Raw genomic sequence first — 27,959 nt, 5'->3', positions numbered from 1 at the left:
TTACATTAGTTTTGGATGATACCACAAATTTGGGTATCAATCCGATACCAAGTAGTTACAGGATCATACATTGGTCATATTCAAAGTCCTCATGTGTCCAAGGACATATTTCCTGAGTTTCTAAACATGATATAAATAAAAAAAATACGAAAGAAGATGTTTTAATGCCAAAAAATATTGACGTAATCATAGTAGTATCAACTAGATACGCTATTGTACTTGGTATCATTACAGTGGATGTCAGGTGTAGATCCACCAATGGCGTTTTGTTTACATTTTGTGTAGTGAAGCATGTTTAGCTATACCTCGTCCTGCAGAGATGAAACTTGTAAGAAATGTACTTTATTTGTCGCCATGGAGGCGAGGATTAGTGATTTAGAAGTAGCTAAAACACTGCTGACTGCGGCTGGACTTAGGCCGCTAGCTAGCTAGCCATGTCTTAAAGCACCTCTTCCTGAGGGTGTTTCAGTGTTATAACTTCACCTTTATCGTTAGTTTTTAAGCCAAAATGCGTCCGTTCTCCCTTTTCTGTCTACACATTGGGTCTGCTTGTAAGTACTCAGTGGTTGTGTGCTGCCGAACATGCTCGTCTGCTCGTAAACCAGCAATGACATGACGACAGTGGATATTAGGTGTAGATCCACCAATGGCGTTTGTTTACATTTGGGTGGCGGACCGGTACTTTTCAGAAGCGGTATAGTACCGAATATGATTCATAAGTATCGCGGTACTATACTAATACTGGTATACCGTACAACCCTACCCTCCACATTCCTCTCATGCGAGCTCCACCCAGGAATAGGGCCATATGTATTCCTTCCCTACTGTATGCAGGAATAAACCGGCTGAATGGTGAGACCAGTTTTAGAACTCTTGTTCTTCACACAGCACGGGCAGGTAGGAAGTAAAGTGGCTTTTAAGCCCACCAAATCCAACATATCCCAGATAAGACTGAGGATTTCTTGGGGAACGAGGAGGAGGAGGCGGAGGAGCTAAAAAGGAACGGGGGTGAATTAAAAGACAAAATGAGAAGAGAAAGGGAGACAGAAAGGAGCCGAGATTGTGCAGGCAAATATAAGACAGCACATAAAAAAAAGGAGATGGGAAGCATGGAGGTGTTAGGCTAAGCAGAGCAGGTTTCTGAGGAAAGTGCATGTGAAGTTTTTGGTGTCTTGTGAAGAAGGAACATGGAGAACTCTATCCAGAAAGATTTGATTCCAAGCTGCAGGGCGGGGTCACAGACTTTGCATTAAAAACTGCCGCATAAGGCATATGAAGTCAATCAAGACACAAAGGCGGGGGAATTTTCAACCTGCTGCTGCGGTTTTTACCGACCTTCACAATAAAATGCACTAATATGAGATAAAATTGTAAAAGTTTGACACTATTTTGCAGGGATATGAATAGTACAACAACCAGTCGGATTCTTGGGGTGACGATTTGATTAAGAATCGATTCTTAATTCAACATGATTCCTGATTCGAACCAATTCTCACAATATATTATTGGGTATATAAATGATAACAAAAGCTTTCCGAAACAGGTTACAAAAGCAATTCTTGGCTGCCGATGTATGGCGCATACACCCTGCCAGTAAGCCGTAGATGGCCCAAATAACTTATTTTCTTAAATTCAACGCCTTTAAAAAAAAATGGTATTTTTGTTTTTTTGAAAATTATGAATGGATTTAAAATCGGACTGAATAAGAATCGCGATTCGAATGTGACTCTTTTTTTTTGTCATCACCCCTACTAATTTTATCCATCTATCCATTTTCTATGTACCGTAATTTTCGGACTATAAGTCGCAGTTTTTTTTCATAGTTTGGCCGGGGGTGCGACTAATACTCACACTAACATGCCTCAAAACAGCAGCTTGGAATTTGGGACATGCTCTCCCTGAGAGAGCATGAGGAGGTTGAGGTGGGGGGGTTGAGTTGGGGGGGGTTAGCGGGGGGTGTATATTGTAGCGTCCCAGAAGAGTTAGTGCTGCAAGGGGTTCTGGGTATTTGTTCTGTTGTGTTATGGTGCGGATGTTCTCCCGAAATGTGTTTGTCATTCTTGTTTGGTGTGGGTTCACAGTGTGGCGCATATTTGTAACAGTGTTAAAGTTGTTTATACGGCCACCCTCAGTGTGACCATTCACTTGTGTGTGTGAAAAGCCGTAGATATTATGTGATTGTGCCGGCACGCAAAGGCAGTTCCTTTAAGGTTTATTGGCGCTCTGTATTTCTCCCTAAGTCCGTGTACACAGCAGCGTTTTAAAAAGTCATACATTTTACTTTTTGAAACCGATACCGATAATTTTGAAACCGATACCGATAATTTCCGATATTACATTTTAAAGCATTTATCGGACTGCCGATAATATCGGCAGTCCGATATTATCGGACATCTCTAGTCAGGACCTAATTCAACAAGTTCTCAATGTTGTTTCAAAAAGGTTAGTATGAATATGTATTACATTTGGGAAAAATCTTTTCGGGAGCCAAATGAAATGACTTGGTGGGCCAAATTTGGGCACACCTGTTCCAAATAATTAACAATTGTACCTGGCCGGATACCTTGTGGTTGTCTACAACCATGCAGTTCTAGTTGTATTGTACCAAGGGAATCAGAATCGATCTTACTATTGTAAATTGTTTTATGGAATAGCGTTTATGGTGCTTGTGCGTTGGGTGTTCATTTGTTTATTTGCTTGAATTTGATATCTGTGGCAGCCCCTTTGGGTTGTAGTCAAAATGCTATGGAAGAAGTGCTGGCACACATGAAATCCTGACATTCTCAAAGTGTTTTAATAACTATAATATGAGTTGCCTGAACTGCTGGACAGGACGTCCCGCGGTCGGGATTGTGGACGCTAGCGGGCCGGATATGGGCCATAGTTTGGAGAACCCTGATATACAGTCTTGTGGACACCATTATGATAAAAAATAAATTAAATAAAATGCCAAGCAGGATACATTGTGCTGTTTCTAACTCACTGGCTCTCTAACTTTTTTCAAGTACCATCATAATGACCAACATTAAAATACAGTAGCGTAATATGCCTAAGTATTCATGAACAACAAGGCAAAGGTTGTTTTTAATATTTTTCGGGCCACTGTAACATTACACAGTTTAAATGGTTTAAATGTAATTTAGATATTGGGTTTCACTGTGTAAAAGCGCTTTGAGTCACTAGAGAAAAGCACTATATAAATATAATTCACTTCACTTCACAGTTTGAACAGTAACACTGTGTTTGACTATAGGAAGGTAAAACACTGTACTTTAACCTCTTAAGGCCCAAGCTGTTTGTTTACATGCTTTTTTCATTTCTCTTTGCTATTTGGGCTTATTGGACCCGAATTAGAATAAAAACTAAGATTCATATTTTGATATGATGTACTTAGTCCATAAGTACACAAATGTGTACTTCATGTTTAGTGACATGCTAATTCTTATTTTTACACTTTTTTTCCCCAAATTCCATTGTATGTTATAGTCTTCTGACACCACCAGATGGCAGTATAAGTGTCCACATAAGCGGCCATAAGACCCCAATTCAGTAGCGTACACAATTGTGGAAATAAGAGCTAAAAGGTGTTGTCCACGCATGTGGCCACTAAGCCTTTAGAGGTTTTAATGAAGTTATTATTTGGCGTACCACTAGATGGAGCCTGTGTACATGTACCATGAGTTGATTAACGTGGACCCTGACTTAAACAAGTTGAAAAACTTATTCGGGTGTTACCATTTAGTGGTCAATTGTACGGAATATGTACTGTACTGTGCAATCTACTAATATAAGTCTCAATCAATCAATCAGAACCACAGTTTGAGAATAACTGATCTAACTGTATTGTATACCAGGTGGACCTGAGTTGATCTTTTTGCAACAGGATTGGTTTGGTGAATTAAAATGTTCTAATGCTACACACTTCATTGTTAATTCTATTTATTTGCAACATTTCATAAATTGGCCAATACATTGAAAGTTAGAACATTTCCCAAATGCATGTATTTTACTTTTATCCTGGTGGGGGTACACTGTGGTCGTCTACCGCCGTGCATTCCTAAATTACTTAATACTTCGGCTTACATTACCTGCAGGGTGCGTATGTATAATAAAAAATGGAGGAGACAGGTGTACACAAGCAGGCCAGGACACAGAGTCAACAAACAAGGGTCGAATTGAATCATGCCCACTTTGTTTATTTAGCAGTGGTTAAGTTTTCACTTACAAACCTCCCCAACGTCATTGCAAAATTCATCCTTTTAGACTCCGGGGAGAACATTCAAACAGTATTAATTCCCCTTGCTGGGAATGGGACAACCTTTTCCCGGAGCTATCCATAACATCTGAATATGAAAATAAATACACAGAACAGCCCTTTACCCTCAAGCGAGGAGCGTGCGTGTTTTTCCTCACTTGTATCGGTGTCTAATGCGGTCAATCTATGGCCGTCTTCACCTTCTTTACATCTCCAACCACGCCTCAGTCCCTGCTGGACGCCCCCCACCCCATGCCAGTTAACTCACCGCAAGCCACAAGAATGCTTAAATCAGCATAATTAGGCTGGTGTGTACTTTAAACACCCCCGAGCCTGGACCCCCGCCACCTGTGCGCTGCTGTGCATGCAGCCAGGGCCCGTCTCTTTGAGTCAATAAACAAAAACATAGCAGCCTTCCTGCCATGTACTGTACCAAATACAATACAAGGGGGTAAATACACTATATTGCCAAAAGTATTTGGCCACCTGCCTTTACTCACATATGAACTTGAAGTGCCATCCCATGGAATTGTCCAACATGTTTTGCTATCCTGGAGCATTCAAAGTTCCTTTCACTGGAACTCAGGGGCCAAGCCCAACTCCTGAAAAACCACCCCGCACCATAATTCCTCCTCCACCAAATTTCACACTCGGCACAATGCAGTCCGAAATGTACTGTTCTCCTGGCAACTTCCAAACCCAGACTCGTCCATCAGATTGCCAGATGGAAAAGCGTGATTCCTCACTCACTCCAGAGAAGGCGTCTCCACTGCTCTAGAGTCCAGTAGCGACGTGCTTTACACCACTGCATCCCACACTTTGCATTGGACTTGGTGATGTATGGCTTAGATGCAGCTGCTTGGCCATGGAAACCCCTTCCATGAAGCTCTCTGCGTACTGTACGTGGGCTAATTGGAAGGTCACATGAAGTTTGGAGCTGTGTAGCAACGGACTGTGCAGAAAGTCTTTGCACTATGCGCTTCAGCAGCCGCTGACCCCTCTCTGTCAGTTTACGTGGCCTACCACTTGGTGGCTGACTGGCTGTTGTTCCCAAACTCTTCACTTTTCCTATAATAAAGTTGACTTTGGAATATTTAGGAGCGAGGAAATTTCACGATTGGATTTGTTGCACAGGTGGCATCCTATGACAGTTCTACGCTGGAAATGTTTTTCTTTCACAAATGTTTGTAAAAACAGTCTCCATGCCTAAGTGCTTGATTGTATACACCTAGCAAAGTGATTAGTGTCACACCGCGGTGAGGGATGTCTTGTCTTGGTTTTTTTCTGTATTGTGAATTGCATGTTTTAGTTTGAAAAGTAACTCTCTCGTTTCAGGTCACTTGCCCTTCCTTTTGTGTCATCAGTCTGACGTCATCCCTGATCCCTGATTGTTTCCACCTGTTCCCCATTACCCTCATGTGTCTTATAAGCCCACGCCTCCCTTTGTTCTCTGCCAGATTGTCTCGTTTGTTCGTGCCTCTCTAGGTTCCTGTCCATGCCTTGCCTCGTCTCTTGTTCGAATATCTTAATCCTGAATTCCCTTGTCGATATTTTGAGTTTTCTTTTTCTCCTCCTCAGCAGAGTGATTTTGGTTATTTAGTTTTGCAGCCAAAGTGGTGAGTTTTCAGTTTTTTCTTACAGTTCTTTCTTTTCCTCAATTTTAGCCATTGTTTCTCCCTCGTTTTGGAGCGTTTTTTGTTTATGATAAATTTCATAGATTATATCCTGCGCCAAGTATAGTTTGTTATTGTTGTTGTGTTTCCTCCTTTTGGAGTGATTTTCGGTTGTTGCTTTTTGTGGACCCTTTTTTCGCCGTCTAGTCAGGTTATAGCCTATGTTGACTTGCCCTGACTCTGGAGGTGAAAAGAAACTTTCAAAATAAAAGCCTGCCGGATTGTTCCCTACTCTACATCTGAGTCCCATTTTTGACCAAGCCTGACAATCAGGACACCTGATTCTCAACATTTGGATGGGTGGCCAAATACTTTTGGCAATATAGTGTATGTTCCCACCGTGCTTAGCCTCCCCCGGCGCAGCTGTTCCCCAACAACTGGCCCCTCAAAACTACTCGGACCGCACTAACGCACTCTACTGCCCTGGCTTAGCGTGAGGCGGCTAAATGAGTTTAGCACGGGCGCTAAAAAAGCTGCTTGTAAAGTTTCCATAAGCGGGCTGGTCGAAAATCAAGCGGGAGCAAGCGATGGCATCGAGCTCGCGGTTTTTTTTGTCCCACAAAACATCTGCATGTGTTTTAGGTTTCACTGGAGCGTTAACAAACAATTGCCTCCCAGCCGAGGCATGATGCTCTGCTGCACATGAGGATTATCATTACAGACCATTTAATAGTAATAATCACCACCATCGAAAATGAATTAGCCCGAGCATGTGATGTGATATTGCTGCGAGGGTCAAATTACCAGTGATGAGGCTAGACACTGTTTGCTTTTGAGGCAAAACGCAGCTACGCAGCAGGTCTAGCAGTGTGTGTGTGTGTGTGTCTGTGAGATAAGAGCAACAACACAGCTGATATAGTCCCAAAACACACTCACAAGAAGTGGTTAAAAAGGCTGTGAAGTAAGCTACATACCAAGAAAACTACACTCTTCTCTCTTACTGTTGCATTTCTCCTGCACTTGCAATGTTACAAATATCATAAGCAACAAAACTGACATACAGTACACAATAGTGTTATACAGTATATCGGTATTAGTATAGTACCGCGATACTAATGAATCATATTCAGTACTATACCGCCTATGAAGAGTACCGGTCCGCCACCCAAATGTAAACATCTGGATCTACACCTAACATCCACTGTAATGATACCAAGTACAGGAGCGTATCTAGTCGATACTACCATTATTACGTCGATATTTTTTGGCATCACAACATCTTCTTTCATTATTTTAAAAATGTATATTGTATTTATAAACTCAGGAAATATGTCCCTGGACACATGAGGACTTTGAATATGACCAATGTATGATCCTCGGTATCGGATTGATACCCAAATGTGTGGTATCATCCAAAACTAATGTAAAGTATCAAACGCAAAGGAAAAGCTAAAATACTGCTTCCGGTTCAATTTGTCATCGCACAGATAAACACGCATGTTTGCATTTTGGATGAACAGGTCCATGTAACTTCCGTTCCTTCTATTTCCAATGCTCTAACGCAAATCAAAAAACAAAGTTATGGCCGTTTTTTTATTTTTACTATACAAGCCAGATTTGAAAACAAACAAAAAAGTGTGATTCTCATTAATATATTACCGTAAAATTTGATTTTGTGCTGTTTTCCGTTTATGGATTTTTATTTTTCCAGATAAACACAAAAATACAATTCATGTTCATCCAAAATGCAAAAATGCGTGGTTATCTGTGTGACGACAAATTGAACCGGAAGCAATGTTTTAGCTTTTCCTTCGCGTTTAGTATGTTTTTAGCATAACGATAACACCTTTGTTATCGACCATGATTACGTCGATATGTTTTGGCATCACAACATCTTCTTTAGTTTTTTTATTAATTATTTTATATTTATAAACTCAGGAAATATGTCCCTGGACACATGAGGACTTTGAATATGACCAATGTATGATCCTGTAACTACTCGGTATTGGATAGATACCCAAATTTGTGGTATCATCCAAAACTAATGTAAAGTATCAAACAACAGACGAATAAGTGATTATTACATTTTAACAAAAGTGTAGATAGAACATGTTAAAAGAGAAAGTAAGTAGATATTAACAGAAAATGAACAAGTAGATTAATAATTCATTTTCTACCATTTGTCCTTCATAATTTTGACAAAATAATAGAATGGAAAATGACACAATATGTTACTGCATATGTCAGCAGAATAAATTAGGAGCCTTTGTTTGTTCACTTACTAATAAAAGACAAGTTGTCTTGTATGTTCACTATTTTATTTAAGGACAAACTTGCAACAAGAAACATATGTTTAATGTACAGTAAGATTTTTTTGTAAAAATAAAGCCAATAATACAATTTTTTGTGGTCCCCTTTATTTAGAAACGTACCGAAAAGTACTGAAAAGTACCGACAAGTATCGAAATAATTTTGGTACCGGTACCAAAATATTGGTATCGGGACAACATTAGTACACAGCAAAATATGTCTCTCATTAGATTACCAGTAGTTGTTTGTTAAAATGCCAGAATGCGAAATAATATAGAATAGAGATGCAACGCTAAACGGTAATAATGATAACCGAGGTAAAACATACGACGGTTAGTAAGGCTGTGGATCGTTGGGTACCTAACGATTCAATCGGATTCCGATTCCTGAGGTGATGGTTTGATTTCGGAATCAATTCACAATTCAACACGATTCTTGACTCAAACCGATTCACGCGACGTATTATTTCGTTTAATAATTTGAATGAACATTTTTCAAAACAAGTTACAGGTTAGAAAAGCTTCTTCTGGTTGCAGGAGAAAGCCGAAAATCGTATTTTTGAAAATGTATTAATATAAAAAGAAAGAAAACAATTTCAACAATTTTAAGGTTGTTTGAATTTTTAAATCGGTTTTGAAAATTAGGGATCAATAAGAATCACAATTTTTTTGTGTACGCCTGACTGTCAGTATTGTTTTGTTCATAAGCATACGAATGAATTTATTTATGAATGAATTTTGAATGAAAGTATTTATTCCGGCAGACATATATAGCAACACTTCATCACTCTTTGTAATTTGACAAACATGCAACGGCACCCACCGAAAAGGGATACAGGGAAAAAAAGCAAGAATGCTTATCCATGTCCCGCCCCTAATTTACAATCAATTTATATGTTAGTTAGGTGTTTATAGAAAAAAATCCAAGTATTTACATAATGAATAACATTTCTTTTGGTTACTTTTACATTTTACATTTCATACTTTACAGAATGGAAATGTAAAATGCTTGACTGCAACAAGCGAATCAAGTCCAAGCCGGAGCGATTTCAGAAGTTAATATGTTGGTTATATAGTCCAAGTTTCAACAGCAGATTTGATGGATACATGACCATTTCAGAACAAGAATAACATATGCTGGAAAACACTTTGTCAATAGCATTGAGCGACCATAAGATTAGCTCCATCTTGCCTGGGTATCTTTCGTCTTCCGAAGCCTTGTCTGGTGTGTTATGTCCCTTATTCCACAGAGAGTTCTTTTGCACCTGTGTCCCACAGTTGAGATAGTCCAAACAACTAGTCATGTTTTTGATAGTTTCCCAACAACACATTTTTTACCGCAAGGTTGAACACTCTTAGGCTAGAAGACAGTTTAATATCTCTGCTCACATTCTCCTACATTTTCACCCCCACTATAGATAACGTTTGAGCCTTGAATGTGGAATTCACCATGTTATGTTTGAATTTCAGGACACCCCTGAGTTCACGTATTGACCTGCCATATTATCGGCGATTGGGTTTAGCTTAGAGATGTCCGATAATATTGGACTGCCGATATTATCGGCCGATAAATGCTTTAGAATGTAATATCGGAAATTATCGATAAAATGTATGACTTTTTAAAACGCCGCTGTACGGAGTGGTACACGGACGTAGGGAGAAGTACAGAGCGGCAATAAACCTTAAAGGCACTGCCTTTGCGTGCCGGCCCAGTCACATAATATTTAATATTTTTTCACACACACAAGTGAATGCAATGCATACTTGGTCAACAGCCATACAGGTCACACTGAGGGTGGCCGTATAAACAACTTTAACACTGTTACAAATATGTGCCACACCAAACAAGAATGACAAACACATTTCGGGAGAACCTCCGCACTGTAACACAACATAAACACAACGGAACAAATACCCAGAACCCCTTGCAGCACTAACTCTTTCGGGAAACTACAATATACACCCCCCCCCCCCGCTACCCTCTAAACCCCGCCCACCTCAACCTCCTCATGCATGTCCCAAATTCCAAGCTGCTGTTTTGAGGCAAAAATAATGCACTTTGTGACTTCAATAATAAATATGTCAGTGCCATGTTGGCATTTTCTTTCCATAACTTGAGTTGATTTATTTTGGAAAACCTTGTTACATTGTTTAATGCATCCAGCGGGGCATCACAACAAAATTAGGCATAATAATGTGTAAATCCCACGACTGTATATATCGGTATCGGTTGATATCGGAATTGGTAATTAAGAGTTGGACAATATCGGAATATCGGCAAAAAAGCCATTATCGGACATCTCTAGTTTAGCACCTTTATCCCACAAAATGCATCAAAGCACACATTGTTCCTTGGTAAAATAAGTTTGGACACCCCTGCTTTAGAAGTCCCATTGTATGAATAAAAAAAAAAAGAAACAAGTTAAAGGTAGTCTTTTGCACCTCCTTGTACTGTAATAGTTCATTTCTTAAGCATGGACTTTGAGTAAATCCCGCTGATACCAAAGGCTCTGGAGGTCCACTTGTGTTGCCATGGGTTTTTTTGTTATTTCATAAGTCATTACAGCAAAACTCAAAGGGATTTTTTTATAACCGGCCTCTAATACAGATAACTTTCACAGGCTCTCCGATTGCTTGCCTGCAGGCTCCAAGTTCAAAAGCATTTTGTCAGCAACATTTGATCAAAGTGGTGCGATACTGTTAATATGAGAACGTGTGTTGCTAACTAGGCCCACAAAGACGAGTGTGTGTCTGTGCGTGTGTGACACACAGGCATTTCGCCGTGTTTGTCTGCGCCCACAACTGTGGATCTTGCGCCGGGTTCAGCCGAGGTAAAGATATGATATATTACGCAACGGGTTATAGATTTTTCCACCCTTGGCCGTCTGCCAGCGCTCTCGACAGGAGAACGAGTGAGAGGGGGAGGATCAGAGCTCAGCACACTTTGTTCCACAATGTCCAATTCACCGACTGGCCTCCTCGTTACAGCGAGGGGAAATTCTGCCTTCTTGTGAATCACTCCAAAATATTAGGGAGTAACACATGCCGCTACACGCTCGTTAGTGGACTTTTATCATTTACATTTATGAGCTCTGTTTGATATTTTTGCAGTCACCGCCTCCCTCAGGCTGTGTGGACGGCTGCTGCTGCTGCTTGGCCTCTCTTTGCTACACACACAAACACACACACACACACACACGCACACCGCTGGCCAAAAAAAATAACCTAAGGTAGTCATCCGACACAAGGGGAAGCACAAACTTTGATTAAAAGATAGCGGAACATCAGTTGGCGCCGGGCGATTTTTCACATCGCAAAACAACTTTTCCCACAGGAAATAATCTGTTCCAGTGTCAAACGGAAGCCAGCACCTAAAGCGGTGTTCATTTTATGGACTAAAAATGCAACAAATCCAGGTCGACTTAAACAATGCCGGAATCGTAAAAAAAAAAGTGGACAGAGATGAAATCTAACCATATTTAATGTCGTCTTAAGGCACGTGAGACGAGTTAAGAATCTATCCAATCACAGTAGCATGTGGGAGACAGGAGGGGGTCCAATCAGAACTATACTGTCTTTGTAAGGCACGGTAGACTGTAGTGTTGTAACGATACCAATATTTTGGTACCCGTACCGGTACTAAAAATTATTCGATACTTCTCTGCACTTTTCGGTACTTTTCTAAATAAAGGTGACCACAAAAAAATTGCATTATTGGCTCCTAATTTAGTTGCTGACATATGCAGTAACATATTGTGTCTAGAGATGTCCGATAATGGCTTATTTGCCTATATCCGATATTCCGATATTGTCCAACTCTTAATTACCGATTCCGATATCAACCGATACCGATATATACCCCGCTGGATGCATTAAACAATGTAACAAGGTTTTCCAAAATACATCAACTCAAGTTATGGAAAAAAATGCCAACATGGCACTGCCATATTTATTATTGAAGTCACAAAATGCTTTTTTTTTTTTTACATGCCTCAAAACAGCAGCTTGGAATTTGGGACATGCTCTCCCTGAGAGAGCATGAGGAGGTTGAGGTGGGCGGGGTTGAGGTGTGTGTGTGTGGGGGGGGGGGGGGGGGTGTATATTGAAGAGTTAGTGCTGCAAGGGGTTCTGGGTATTTGTACTGTTGTGTTTATGTTGTGTTACGGTGCGGATGTTCTCCCGAAATGTGTTTGTCATTCTTGTTTGGTGTGGGTTCACAGTGTGTCGCATATTTGTAACAGTGTTAAAGTTGTTTAAAAGGCCACCCTCAGTGTGACCTGTATGGCTGTTGATCAAGTATGCCTTGCATTCACTTGTGTGTGTGAAAAGCCGTAGATATTATGTGATTGGGCCGACACGCAGAGCGCTCTGTACTTCTCCCTACGTCCGTGTACACAGCGGCGTTTTAAAAAGTCATACATTTTACTTTTTTGAAACCGATACCGATAATTTTGAAACCGATACCGATAATTTACGATATTACATTTTAAAGCATTTATCGGCCGATAATATCGGCAGTCCGATATTATCGGACATCTCCAATTGTGTCATTTATCATTCTATTATTTTGTCAACATTATTAAGGACAAGTGGTAGAAAATGAATGATTAATCTACTTGTTCATTTACTGTTAAAATCTGCTTATTTTCTCTTTTAACGTGTTCTAACTACACTTCTGTTAAAATATAATAATCACTTATTCTTCTGTTGTTTGATACTTTACATTAGTTCTGGATGATACCACAAATTTGGGTATCAATCCGATACCAAGTAGTTACAGGATCATACATTGGTCATATTGAAAGACTTCATGTTTCCTGAGTTTATAAACATAATATACATTTTTTTAAAACGAAAGAAGGTGTTGTGATGCCAAACAATATCGACATAATCATAGTAGTATCGACTAGATACGTGCCTGTACTTGGTATCATTACAGTGGATGTTAGGTGTAGATCAACCAATGGCGTTTGTTTACATTTTGACGCGGTGAGCTACGGTGTGTAGTGAAGCATGTTTAGCTATTCCTCGTCCTGCAGGGATGATACTTGTAAGAAACGTACTTTATTTGTCGCCATGGAGACGAGGATTAGTGATTTAGAAGTAACTAAAACACTGCCGATGGCGGATGGACGTTAGCCGCTAGCTAGCTAGCCATGTCATAAAGCACCTCTTCCTGAGGGTGTTTCAGTGTTATAACTTCACCTTTATCGTTAGTTTTTAAGCCAAAATGCGTCCGTTCTCCCTTTTCTGTCAACACACTGTGTCTGCTTGTAAGTACTCTGTGATTGTGTGCTGCCGAACATGCTCGTCTGCTCGTAAACCAGCAATGTCACGACCATACGAATTCGGGAGATGGGTGCGGGGGCGGTTGGCGGGGGCGTGGTTGAGGTGGGGGGGGTGGGGTTGAGGTGGGCGGGGGCGGTGTTTGGTGGTAGCGGGGGTGTATATTGTACTGTCCTGGAAGAGTTAGTGCTGCAAGGTGTTCTGGGTATTTGTTCTGTTGTGTTACGGTGCAGATGTTCTCCCGAAATGTGTTTGTCATTCTTGTTTGGTGTGGGTTCACAGTGTGGCGCATATTTGTAACAGTGTTAAACTTGTTTATACGGCCACCCTCAGTGTGACCTGTATGGCTGTTGATCAAGTATGCATTGCATTCCCTTGTGTGTGTGTGTAAAAGCCGCATATATTATGTGACTGGGCCGTTACGCTGTTTGAATGGAGGAAAAGCGGACATGACGACAGGTTGTAGAGGACGTTAAAGGCAGTGCCTTTAAGGAACGCCCCCAAAATTGTTAACCGGGTGGAAATCGGGAGAAATTCGGGAGAATGGTTCCCCCGGGAGATTTTTCGGGAGTCTTCCTGGAAAATCGGGAGTGTTGGCAAGTATGGTCACGACGTGACTTCGACTTTTGTAAATCAACATTTTACATTTTTTTATTTAGTTTTATTTGCCTCTATAATTTTTGTTTTTAAGCCGGTTAAATGTTTTTATATATTTTATTTTTCTAATGATATTATTTTGTGATCTTTGTAATTTTCATCTCAATCACCAGTCAGGACACATTCACTGCCTTACAGACAGTTGGAAATCATATAACTTTTTTTTGAAATGCACATTGCCGATGTGATATCACATTTATATGCCAAAATCGGACGATGTTGTCGGCGATACCTAATTTGTATTTTTAAAATGTCATACTACACTTTGAGAATCACGGATTAGGTTCACAAGAGTTTAAAAAACAAGACTAACTAGACACTTTTCTAAATCAACATTTTAATTTTTTTTATTTTGTTTTATTTGCCTTTATAATTTTTGTTTTTAACCCGGCTACATGTTTTTATATATTTTATTTTTCTAATGAATTTATTGTAAGATCTTTGTCATTTTTATCTCAATCACCAGTCAGGACACATTCACTGCCTTACAGACAGTTACAAATCATATAACTTTTTTCTGAAATGCACATTACCGATAAGATATCACGTTTATATGCCAAAATCGGACGATGTTGTCGGCGATACCTAATTTGTATTTTTAAAATGTCATACAACAGTTTGAGAATCACGGATTAGGTTCACAAGAGTTTAAAAAAACAAGATGAATTAGACATTTTTCTAGACTTTTTTTTAATCATCATTTTAATTTTTTTTATTTAGTTTTATTTGCCTTTATAATTTTAGTTTTTAAGCCCACTACATGTTTTTATATATTTTATTTTTCTAATGAATTTATTGTGTGATCGTTGTCATTTTTATCTCAATCACCAGTCAGGACACATTCACTGCCTTACAGACAGTTACAAATCATATAACTTTTTTCTGAAATGCACATTACCGATAAGATATCACGTTTATATGCCAAAATCGGACGATGTTGTCGGCGATACCTAATTTGTATTTTTAAAATGTCATACAACAGTTTGAGAATCACGGATTAGGTTCACAAGAGTTTAAAAAAACAAGATGAACTACACACTTTTCTATACTATTTTTAATCATAATTTTAAAAATGTGTATTTAGTTTTATTTGCCTTTAGAATTTCTGTTTTTGAGCTGGTTACATGTTTTTATATATTTAATTTTTCTAACGATTTTATTGTGTGCTCTTTGGTAATTTTCATCTCAATCACCAGTCACGACACATTCACTGCCTTACAGACAGTTGGAAATCATTATATTTGGACATTAAAAAACTGCAGGGAACAAAAACAATAACTAATCATTTACCAGTCCATCATTTAGTCCAACAAAATATCTACAAGTACATCAAACATACATTCTAATGTGTCCTTTCGTTGTCAGTAGACTTTATTTGACAAAAAAGAGCAAACGCTCCGCTGTGAAATTGCACAAATGCGCGCCTTTGACGTCACCAGCAAAAAGTCTGTAATGTGCGTGCATGGCAGACATCTTGGGTGTACTGTACAGTCAGCAGGAGCGTTCCAATCTGTTTCTAATCAGACGCCGGCCTGTCACCACAAAGTTTCTAGATTTATTTAGCGAGTGCGCAGCATGCATATGTTAATGCAAGTTCTCATATCAGTCTGGTCCACATTCTTCCCGCCTGGATTAAGAAGGCATAGAAATGCTTTCACAGAGCTGCCTTGGCCTAGATCTCGCACACAGAGGTACTCTTTTAATTGGGCCCTTGATGCTCGACATAGGGCGTACTTCCTCTAATTAGCTATATCCATAGCGTACGGGAGGGTGTATGAATGCATGCATGTGTAAAATCGTCTTTTGAGCAACTCCAAACTAACTAAGAGCTTTAATTTCACGCTAGGCTGCATTGTCCCATTCAGAGGGGTTACCCCCACAAAAGATCCTCTGAGAAAATCAAAAGGAACGCAAAACACACCAATAGGTGACGGGGGGGTGGGTGGGGGGAGAACAGGAGCCCGGCTGAGACAAACAACAACACAACAACAACAAGCAGAGCTCATCCTCCGAACAATGCCTATCCCGCACTAACCGTCACTCCTCTTTTGCAGCGAGCTAATTGAGGAGGGGGGGTGAAGGTGAGGGGGGGTGCGGCCCCTGAGCAGCTGCAAGAGGAGCGCTGAACTGGAGTGGGCTACTCACGTTTCCGCCATCTAATCATCTTATCAGCTGCTGATATACTTAATTAATGAATGAAACTTCTGGCTGTCTCGCCATTGATACTCACACTTGGGAAAAAACGTATTACGGTTTGGAATTTAACTAAAATACGCCTACAACTTTTTGTCCTCAGCTTATAAACTTTTAAAAGGTCTATTTTTTGTTGAATATTACACACAATGGAATTGGCCAATGCGGAATTTAATTTTCTATTTTTTTTAATGAGATCTGTTGTTGTTCTTTAGGATGCATTTATGGTTAGCGCTCATCCAATCACTAGTAAGGTCACATTCACTGCCTTACAGACAGTTGGAAATCATAAGAGTCTTTTCAGAAATGCACATTACCAATGTGATCTGATATTATATCATGTGTATGCCAAGATCGGACGATTTTATTGGACATCCCTCATTTTTATAAAAAAAAACCAAAAAAAACAACTCGTACTACAGTTCCAGAATCAAGGATTAAATCCGAAAATTAATTTAAAAAAAAAAAAAGATAAACCAGAGACATTTCTAAACTTTTTTTAGCATCATTTGAAATATTTTATTCAGTTTTATTTGCCTTTATTTTAGATGTTTGTATATTATTTTTCTAATCAATTTATTGTGTGATCTTTGTCGTGTTCATCTCAATCACCAGTCAGGATACTTTCACTGCCTTACAGACAGTTGGAAATCAAATAACTTTTTTCGGAGAAGCACATTACTGCTATGATATCACATTTGTATGCCCAAAATCAGCCGATATTATCGAACATTCCTAATTTTATTTTAAAAATCTCGTACTACAGTTCGAGAATCAAGGATTGGGTCCACACATTTAAAAAAAAACAACAATCTGAACTATAGACATTTTTTAAAGTAACATTTTAAAATATTTTATTCAGTTGTATTTCCTTTAATATTTTTGTGTTTTTAAGCCGGTTGGATTTTTTTTCCCCCCATCAATTTATTATGTGTTCTTTGTCATTTTGCTCTCAATTCCCCATTGACGACACATTTAATGCCTTACAGACAGTTGGAAATCATGGAACTCTTCAGAAATTCACATTAAATAAATAAATAAATGATAAATGGGTTGTACTTGTATAGCGCTTTTCTACCTTCAAGGTACTCAAAGCGCTTTGACACTACTTCCACATTTACCCATTCACACACACATTCACACACTGATGGAGGGAGCTGCCATGCAAGGCGCTACCAGCACCCATCAGGAGCAAGGGTGAAGTGTCTTGCTCAGGACACAACGGACATGACGAGGTTGGTACTAGGTGGGGATTGAACCAGGGACCCTCGGGTCGCGCACGGCCACTCTTCCACTGCGCCACGCCGTCCCATTACCGATATGATCTGATACAATATCACATGTATATCCTAAAATCGGACGATAATATCGAACATCCCTATTTTTTATTCAAAAAAATCTCGTACTACACTTTGATAATCAAGGATTAAGTCAACACATTTTAAAAAACAAGATGAACTAGAAACTTTTCCAAACTTTTTTTAAGCATCATTTTGAATATTTAATTCCATTTTTTTTGTTTTAGATTTTTGTTTTGTTTTTATATCTGGTTAGAAGTTGTTTTTTTTAATGTATTTTTTTTTTAAATCAATCACCAGTTAGGACAGATTCACTGCCTTACAGACAGTTGGAAATCCTAGAAATTTTTTCCCGGACCGCACATTACCGATACGATATCACAGTGGGCCCCAAACTATGGCCCAATCCAGCCCGCGGGAAGTCCCAAGTTAAAAAAAAAAGTTGTATTATTATTTTTTTAAATATGTCCTTTCTTATCCATTTTCTACCGCTTGTCGTTGTCTCCTAGCTGCTCAGGCAAATCATAAAATGCATTTTCCCATCGATAACGTGACATCATATATATATATATATATATATATATATATATATATATATATATATATATATATATATATATATATATATATATATATACACATACATACATATATATATATATATATATATATATATATATATATATATATATATATATATATACATACATATATATATATATATATATATATATATATATATATATGTATGTGTGGGAAAAAAATCACAAGACTATTTCATCTCTACAGGCCTGTTTCATGAGGGGGGGTACCCTCAATCGTCAGGAGATTTTAATGGGAGCATTCGCATACCATGGTTTATATAGGGCACAGAGTGGGTGGGTACAGGCTGGCCTAGGGGCGTGGTGATTGGCTCATACGTTACCTAGAAGGTGTTTCCGTCTATGGCGGCATGTTGTTACAATTTCGCTGCGCTTGTTGAGGGATGACAGGTCTGGACGGTAAATAATAAACAGTTTCTCTTTCAAGCATAGGTTGCATCTTTTATTACCACTGTTGTAAGGTGTGCTGGATGCAAGAATTTGCCATGTTATTGAATATTCAACATTATTGTCTTTATATATATATATATATATATATATATATATATATATATATATATATATATATATATATATATATATATATATATATATATATACCGTATTTTTCAGACTATAAGTCGCAGTTCTTTTTTCATAGTTTGGCCGGAGGTGCGACTTATACTCAGGAGCGACTTATATGTGAAATTATTAACACATTACCGTAAAATATCAAATAATATTATTTAGCTCATTCACGTAAGAGACTAGACGTATAAGATTTCATGGGATTTAGCGATTAGGAGTGACAGATTGTTTGGTAAACGTATAGCATGTTCTATATGTTATAGTTATTTGAATGACTCTTACCATAATATGTTATGTTAACATAACAGGCACGTTCTCAGTTGGTTATTTATGTATATATATATATATATATATATATACAGCCCAGTCCCTGGCCAAAGTGTTTTAACGCATTGCGGCCCCCCGAGTCAAAAAGTTTGGGGCCCCCTGTGATGTCACGTCACATTTTTATGGCAAAATCGCCCGAAAATATTGGACGATAATATTGGACATCCCTAATTCTTTTTTTTAAGTATCATATTACTATATTTTTTTAATTTAGTAAAATTTAATAAAACATTGAAAAACAATACTTAGAAAAAGTCCAAGAAAGTGTAGTTCAGCTTGTTTTTTTAAAAACTTGTGGCATTAATCTTTGATTCTCCAACTGGAATACAAGATTTTTTCATAACAAAAACTAGGGATGTCCGATAATATCGGCCGATTTTCACATAAAAATGTGATATCATGCTGGATCATATCGGTAACGTGCATTTCCCAAGAGTTCTCCTCACCCCAGGGCCTTGAGCTTATTAACACCTGTGCGCTACAGTATTATAATGTATTTTCTTACTGCCCTCAGTCTCCTCCTGGATAACACTTGCCCCAGTCCTTGCAGCCAAATTCAGGAGACCCATTTGTTTTCCTCCATTGATCTCTTTTTGTTAGGCGTCAAGCTGTTCAAAGCGGCCTATGCTACTTTCATTCAACTCGGCCGGATACAAATATAGAACATAAGAATACTTCTGAATCGAAGTTGACCATGCTGGTTGGAGGCGCTTACCGACAAAAAGCTGCAAGGCTATAAACAAAAAGGGAGACATCAGGCCGATTCGATTTTTTTGATCTATCTGCCTGCAACATATGTGGCGGTGCTGTCTAATTTCACACGACGCTGCGAGTACATATGCATCCGCTCAACACAACTATATCACAGACCAACACAGGACCGCTATAGGGGGCGCCTGATTCCGCTGGCCACAGATCAGCCTAATCCATACTGGGAGGCAGGCTGTATTAACACAAACACACATACATACATATAGGCAGATGTAACAACTTAGACACACGCACACACACACACACACACATATATGCCCATCCGTCTATCCACACACAGGGGACAACCACCTATTACTCCATAGTGCCAAGTGCCTCAGTTAAGCTGCATAAATCCATTTTGAATGGGCAGTCGGGGAGAAAGTGCAGATAAGGGATGATGAGCGCACACACACACACACACACACACACACACACACACACACACACACACACACACACACACTGAGACAAATGCACCAAACAACTCTTGTCGGCAAATCAGGCTCCCAGTGACATGTTTGTGCCGTCCTCCATCCCTTCATCGCGGCCCAACAGCTCTCACTCCGGGGCCAGGCAGTGTACGGTGGAGCTGGTCTGCATCCAGGAGGAAGGATGAATAAAATAAAGGAACACAATGTACCCCCGGGTTGCGCCTGCCTGCCTAACTACATCCCAGCGCCCGCCTGACGTCCTGGCACGGCCGCCTGCATGGCCACTTTCAGCCGGGCCTCGCTTGCACTACAGCAAACCTATTCTTCGCTGTACTTCCCGGGCCCCGCCACGCGACGGTGTGCGTGTTTGGTATGCCAACCTGGCTTTACACGTCTGACCCCGTGACCCCTTCCAACCTGACACAAGCAAAACCATGGAGGAAGACGTGCAGCATACGGAAGCACACGAATACACCGGCAACATTCACACTGAGGTCTGTCAAAATAAACCTATTTTTCTGAATCAAATAAAAAAATACATGTTTGCTGTAAAAAAAAAAATAAAAAAAAATAAAAACAGAATTTCACAGCATTTTTCTGTGTAAAAATCTAAATTTACTGTAAAAAAAAAATATGACACCCTTATATTTCACAGCAATTCACTGCTATTTCACATGAAAATACTGCAACGTCACTGTAAAAGTAATGCAATTATTAGCCAGCTGTGAACTGACTATGAAGATATTTTACAGCGTCGCTCTATGCCAGGAAACTATTTGATGAGAAACACGGCGTTTCTTAAATCCGGCATTAAAAAAAAAAATGTCTAAAGAATTTAAAAAATGCCTTCTCACAAAAACTATATGTCAAATATATATATTTTATTGAACATTGAAGCCAATGTTTTTATCAAGGAAAATTGACTATGAATGAAACGTACACACTTTATGACACTCGTCTGAGTCAAAGTATTAGACTTCGACTTGGACAAACATTATTGATCCACACAGTAGCTCAGTTTCAAAGGATGGATAGGGTAAGGATGGAAAGGATAATGCAGCTATAAGTAGACTACAAATTTACCATAGTAGCAATATAAATATAACATATGTAATATTTACATATTATATACACAGTATATAATGTATACTGATATTATATTACATTTGTATATAATATTTACAATATATAACAAATCTCAATTACCATGTACGATATTACAGTATATGTAACAGCTGCAGGGGGAAAAAAGGGGGCAGCATAAAATAGAGAGTAAACCAAGCAGAAAATATACAAAAAAAATGTTATTGTTTTTAAATCAAGCAGTCGCATCAGCATTTTTGCGAAAAATACCAGCAGAATGATGAGAGACAGCTAATTCTGTTGTGTGTCAAGACACATTACTGCCTCATCACGCATCATTTGAATGGAGCATCCAAAATAATTTTTCAAAAAACTCTAGAAATGCTGCGAGACAAGCATGTACACTACATTTTGCCAAGAAACTATTGAGGAGAAACACAGCTTTAATTAAATCCAGCATTTTTTTTTTCTTCCAAAAACGTCATAAATGCTGAAAGACACAACAAAAGGATGTTGTGTCAAATTTTATTTTTTGGGAAAAAAGTATTGACACAGATGTCTTTTTTTTTTTTTACTTTGACACTCATCTGGGTGGAATTATTATTTTTAAAAACTAATACTTTTGTGAAAGTAAATGTGGTGATGCCAAAAGACAGTCATCCTGCAGTGTCGAGACACTTTACCGCCACATCATCCGCAAAATTTGAATCGAGCAATAAAAAAGAAAGACATGCTGAGAGACACACGAATGTGAATGTAACACGAAAGCTAGTGTTACATTTATTTTTATTTTTAAAATGAAATAAATATTTTTAGCAACAAAAATACATCCTTGCGAATGCTGAGAGACAGTCATTCACACAAGTGTGCAATTTTACAACGTCAAAGTTGACCTAATTAAGCAAAAACATATATTAATTAGGCATTCAGGGCAACGTTTCTGCATGCAAATATACCTGAGACAATTATTCACACATTTAACCCTGCAAACAGTACGGTGTCAATACATAAATACATGCACTGACGTTATTGTGCATGAAAAATAAATAAATACAATGCTAAAAGATGAACATGTTGAATATCGTGTTAAAGCTGAGCGATATGCATTCAAATATTACACCAACAATATATTTATATATTTCAGGAATTAAGCATTAACAAAAAAATGTTGCGCAATATTTTATAATCACCCAAGAAAATATAGCCTGCGAGCTAAGATACGAGCATATGATTATATTGGATTAGATATAACTTTATTGATGTGCTTATATAAGAGAAACGACGTGTCCAGCAGCAGCAACTCCACACACATTAAAAAAAAAGAGTAGTGTTTTAGGTTGCACAGTACGTACAGCAAAACAGCTGTGAATGAAATAAGAGCTGCTAAGTGTAAAAATACAATTAAAAACAATAATCAGAGGCAAATGACCAAATTATTGCACATTGTCACCGTGCCAATATCAAAGCAGTGAAACTGAAATGTCCAAAAATAAATATTGCACAAATGCTGAGACAATTAATTATCCAAGTGGCAGGGCTATTTGAAATATATGACAGTCACTCTAAATATTGCATATTTCTTTAGAAAAAAAAGCAATATTAAATGGCAAGATTTTGTATCATTTTTGGGAAAGCATTGCAATAAAGTAAAACAACAACAGAAATATGATCTAAGTCAGGGGTCACCAACGCGGTGCCCGCGGGCACCAGGTAGCCCGTAAGGACCAGATGAGTAGCCCGCTGGCCTGTTCTAAAAATAGCTCAAATAGCAGCACTTACCAGTGAGTTGCCTCTATTTTTTAAATGTTATTTATTTACTAGCAAGCTGGTCTCGCTTTGCTCGACATTTTTAATTCTAAGAGAGACAAAACTCAAATAGAATTTGAAAATCCAAGAAAATATTTTAAAGACTTGGTCTTCACTAACTGACAAATAAACAGATAACAGATTTGGTGTCCAGTTCAAAGTGTGACATGATTTATTTAAAAATTTGAGAGTCGACTTTTGTATTTTACATGAGTTATTATTTGTACAAACACGGTGCAAAGTAATTCATGATTTCCTAAAAAATGTTAGTGGCTAGCTAGTTAAAATGGGATATTGTGATTTCACAAGACTGTCTTAGAAGTGATCATTTGAAAATGTTCAATTTGAAAAATGTGCACTTAGAGAAAATATAAAAATAAAGTGTTGCATATTGATATTTATCTGTTTCTACATTTATTTATTGTGTGAAATCATTAAGATGATCAGTATTTCCACAAAGATAAATATCATTAATTATTAATAATAGCATAGAGTTAAAGGTAAATTGAGCAAATTGGCTATTTCTGGCAATTTCTTTAAGTGTGTATCAAACTGGTAGCCCTTCGCATTAATCAGTACCCAAGAAGTAGCTCTTGGTTTCAAAAAGGTTGGTGACCCCTGATCTAAGTGATGTACCGTATTTTTCCGACTATAAGTCGCAGTTTTTTTCATAGTTTGACATATATATGTTTTTTTCCTTCTTTATTATGCATTTTCGGCAGGTGCGACTTATACTCCGGTGCGACTTATACTCCGAAAAATACGGTAAGCATTATTATTATTATGTTATTGTAATTTCACTTCAGTTATTATTTTGTCCAGATAAGATAAGACTTGCTAAAACATGAGCACGTCCCTAATATTTCCTCCGAATCACCTCCCTTATTCTCTATACCAGTGGTTCTCAAATGGGGGTACGCGTACCCCTGGGGGTACTTGAAGGTATGCCAAGGGGTACGTGAGATTTTTTTTTAAATATTCTAAAAATGGCAACAATTCAAAAATCCTTTATAAATATATTTATTGAATAATACTTCAACAAAATATGAATGTAAGTTCATAAACTGAACATCAAATCAAGTAGGCTATTCCATTCATTACAATGCAACAATGCAATATTCAGTGTTGACAGATAGGTTTTTTGTGGACATGTTCCATAAAGATTTCTTTTTTTTTAAAGAAATGTTTAGAGTTAAGTTCATCAGTCCAGATGAATCTCTATTACAATCCCCAAAGAGGGCATTTTAAGTTGATGCGTTCAGTTCATCACAACATCAAGCAAACAATCGGAAAATTCCCGTCATATCAATTCCTAGATATGGTCGAAATTATTTAAAGTGCACTACACATAATAAACACAACATTATTAATATTGCTACTACGGATAATTTCAACAAAAACTCCTCAAAACAGCCCACTACCTAGGGCTATATAAATAAACATTGATTGATTGATTGATTACTTCTATGTGTAGAAATCTTTATTTATAATTGAATCACTTGTTTATTTTTCAACAAGTTTTTAGTTATTTTTATCTTTTTTTTCCAAATAGTTCAAGAAAGACCACTACAAATTAGCAATATTTGCACTGTTATACAATTTAATAAATCAAAAACTGATGACATAGTGCTGTATTTTACTTCTTTATCTCTTTTTTTCAACCAAAAATGCTCTGATTAGGGGGTACTTGAATTAAAAAAATGTTCACAGGGGGTACATCACCGAAAAAAGGTTGAGAACCACTGCTCTATATGCAGCAGTCGGGAATTGCTATGATATGCTGTGATGTGTTTCCTATCAATTCATTTCATCATGATTTGGAAAGGAGGAGGGGAAGGAGGGGGGGAGACAAACAGAATAATAAAAAAGCATAGCCTGCGAGAAAGATGGCGAGATAGGCGGAATATTTGGGCCGATATCTGTCGCACATTGTGCAACATGCGACGCTTGTTTGTGAGCTCTATGGTTGACAACCCGCTCCTTTTGTTGACATGTCTGCATGCATGTCCCGACTCATTAAGACAGCGATTGCTTCAAAAACTCCGCATAAACTGCAAATAATTAGACAATAAAAAATGAATGAGTTGGAAAAAGAGGGTGGAGAAAAAAAAAATCAACTTTTTTTTTTCCTTCTCCTCCCCCTGCAAGTTGACTGGGAGAGAAGCGGTCCTTTTTTCGCGGCAAGTCGAACACCTCATTAGTTTGCATGCAGCCTCGGAAGTTGGCAGCGTTCGCGGGGACTTCACTGGAAGCCGAGATAATTGATTTGAAAACGCTGCACATAAAAGTTTTAATTAAAGACGCCCCCGCAACCTTCATATCGCATCAAAACTTTATGCAGATACTTTGCCGTCGCAAGGGTGTGTGAAACATTGCCAGAGTTCCACTTTTGGCGCGCACCTACACATTCCAGGCCATCGCAACAAAGGCTTTTTACTGCTATTAATAATGCATTGTAGGTTGTTTACACCGTTTTTTTTGTGGGGGGGTGAAATATGAATAATTGACGAGCTCAGATCGAAGAAAGACGACACAAAACAACAGTGTGCATGCGTGGAATGATACTTTAAAAATGATTGTTTGCATATGACCCTCAATCTTGCACGCCAATTTATTTTCATTAATGGAACATTCGTACCGGCAGCTTTGGAAAATTAATCCGTGCTAAATATGCAGCTGGAGTCGTTTTACAGAAGCAAAAAAACCAACAAAAACGGGTTAAATATTGATCATATATAACAGTGGTTCTCAACCTTTTTTCAGGGATGTAAACCCTTTGAACATTTTTTTTAATTCAAGTACCCCCTAATCAGAGCAAAGCATTTCTGGTTGAAAAAAAGAGATAAAGAAGTAAAATACAGCACTATGTCATCAGTTTCTGATTTATTAAATTGTATAACAGTGCAAAATATTGCTAATTTCTTGAACTATTTGGGAAAAAAATATATAAAAATAACTAAAAAATGTTGAAAACTAAACAAGTGATTCAATTATAAATAAAGATTTCTACACATAGAAGTAATCATCAACTTAAAGTGCCCTCTTTGGGGATTGTAATAGAGATCCATCTGGATTCATGAACTTAATTTTAAACATTTCTTCACAAAAAAAGAAATCTTTAACATCAATCTTTATGGAACATGTCCACAAAAAATCTATCTGTCAACACTGAATATTGCATTGTTGCATTGTAATGAATGGAATAGCCTACTTGATTTGATGTTCAGTTCATGAACTTACATTCATATTTTGTTGAAGTATTATTCAATAAATGTATTTATAAAGGATTTTTGAATTGTTGCTATTTTTTGGAATATTTAAAAAAAAATCTCACGTACCCCTTGGCATACGTTCAAGTACCCCCAGGGGTACACGTACCCCCATTTGAGAACCACTGTATAGGACATGAGACACATGCGCACTTTTGCGGAAAGGTCAAAGGACGCGGGTTGAGTCAAGCGGGAAGGAGCACGTGGCTTTTAGGTGTGACCTGATGCATTTATAAGTCATATATTAGTGTTTTATACAGGATCACGTGGAAACATCCTAAAAAGTCTGCTTGGATATAAGGCCTGAGAGGGAATCCACGTGGTTTCTATCATGGAGCACACGCACACACACTCACACACACTCACACACACGCACACAAAAAAAAGAGGAGTGATCACATCTGATTTATAAAATAAATCTTGAAACAAGCAGAATAAAATAAATATATACATATAATAACATTACCTTGGTGTATGTATGTATGTATGAATGTACATACATAATATAGCTTTCATACTCCCTGGTTATATTAGGGTGTGTGATTTTTACCGAGCAAAAAAAAAAGAAAAAAGAGTGCTTTAATAAGTATTACATGACATGGGATGAGCTAAATAATGACATTTGCTGCTTTAACAGCATGTGATGGCAGCTCTTGACCTCAGGGAAAAAAATACGCAGGACAAACTAGACAGTTAAATGTTTACAGTAATTGGCTTTGTAAAATGTCATCTTAATATTAGGCTTTACATTAAAAAGCCAATTTTTCTGACATGTTTTATTGGGCGCTACATTTTGGCTATATTATTATTATTATTTTTATAAATAAAAAATATAATTAGCTCGTGATCTTACATTAAATACACTGCTTAATAATAAAAACCATTCGAATGTATGTCATTATTGACGGTGAAACATTGCATTTAGAATTTTATTTTTTCAAATAATGCAAAAAAAAATCAATAAAGGTGAACGCTTTATTTTTTTTAAATGCACTATATTTTTTATTTTTGTAAAGTTGTTATTTATAATAATTTATAATAATAATAAGTATAATTCATAATAAATGTAGTGATTTAATATTTCAGTCCATGAGGAAAAAAATCATTGTTTTCTTGTAAAATATATAACAAGGTGTGTGTCTCCGTTAACACAAAGAGAAAAAATAATTCCCGTGTTATTATTATTTGTTGATCATACTGAGAGGACCAGGGTAATTTAAAGCACACTAGTGAAATTGCAAAATTAAATTGTTTCATTGAAGCGTGCCATGCTATTTATTGAAAAGCTGGGAAAAAAAACAAAAAAAACATCGCCTTTACAAATTGAGGTCAAGTGTATTTGTTTTTTTTGCGTCAATCAATCATCCAACGCAGCACAAGCCCCCTACGCACACAATAATGGATTCAAATGAGAGTTAAAACTGTAATTATGTTGCATTAGTCGCATATACCGGCGCCCGCTGTGACCCTGAAGGCACCACGACTGCACGAGCTCGGGCAGTGCCTGGCT

At 37.8% G+C, this 27,959-nt stretch overlaps 1 protein-coding gene across 12 annotated transcripts in view; it reads right to left on the bottom strand.

Annotated features, from left to right (window-relative positions):
• nfixa (nuclear factor I/Xa) overlaps positions 1–27,959 on the bottom strand; it is a 233,359-nt gene that overhangs the window by 144,271 nt on the left and 61,129 nt on the right. The window lies entirely within an intron of this gene.

This window comes from Nerophis lumbriciformis, linkage group LG25 (assembly GCF_033978685.3).
Source record: "Nerophis lumbriciformis linkage group LG25, RoL_Nlum_v2.1, whole genome shotgun sequence".
NCBI classification, from domain to species: domain Eukaryota; kingdom Metazoa; phylum Chordata; class Actinopteri; order Syngnathiformes; family Syngnathidae; genus Nerophis; species Nerophis lumbriciformis.
Note: the sequence above shows the minus strand (reverse complement) of the source record. Positions and strands in the feature narration are given on the sequence as shown.